Here is an 891-nt window from a genome sequence, read left to right as displayed (position 1 = left end):
CCCCCCGCAACGCTCACTGTTCATCCCAGAGGCAGCGTAGATCGGCTTCAGTTAGCAGCAGTAGCAAAGGAATCGCTCCATCGGGTTCAGTTAACAGCCATCGATCGATCGCTCGGGTTCAGTAACGCGTAGCCTGCAGTGCAATAACTCGGGTTCAGTTAGAGCCCAACGCCTCGCTCGGCTTCAGTTAGCGCCAATGCCTCGCACACACGCGCGTACATACGAGAGAAACGCGCATCGCTCCGCCCCCGACCTCCCACCGTAACCAGCAACTCCTCGAAATTTTCCTCCCCCTCGCTTCTACCACGGTTTTTTCCGTCATGGACGGCCCAAAGAATGTCATGCAGCTGTGTCTCCGGCCCGCCCAGGACGAAAAGCCCATTTTCTGTCGTGATTTTTTGTCATAGAAGTAGGATCCCACCACATCTATGATGATACCGGGTTTTGTCACAATTATCGTCATAGAAGTGTCATATGTATGACAGAAATTTTTTTCGTTCGGCCCAAAATGTCACGGATGTGTCTTTTTTTTGTATTGCTCCTACTGGATTGATACCTTGGTTCTCAAAAACTGAGGGAAATACTTACGCTACTTTGCTGCATCACCCTTTCCTCTTCAAGGAAAACCAACACAAGCTCAAGACGTAGCATGATGTCTACTACACAACCTTCTTCTTGTAGACGTTGTTGGGCCTCCAAGTGCAGAGGTTTGTAGGACAGTAGAAAATTTCTCTCAAGTGGATGACCTAAGGTTTATCAATCCGTAGGAGGCGCAGGATGAAGATGGTCTCTCTCAAGCAACCCTACAACCAAATAACAAAGAGTCTCTTGTGTCTCCAACACACCCAATACAATGGTAAATTGTATAGGTGCACTAGTTCGGCAAAGAGA

This window comes from Triticum aestivum, chromosome 7B, assembly GCF_018294505.1.
Source record: "Triticum aestivum cultivar Chinese Spring chromosome 7B, IWGSC CS RefSeq v2.1, whole genome shotgun sequence".
In the NCBI taxonomy this organism is placed as follows: Eukaryota; Viridiplantae; Streptophyta; class Magnoliopsida; order Poales; family Poaceae; genus Triticum; species Triticum aestivum.
This window is presented reverse-complemented; position numbering follows the sequence as displayed.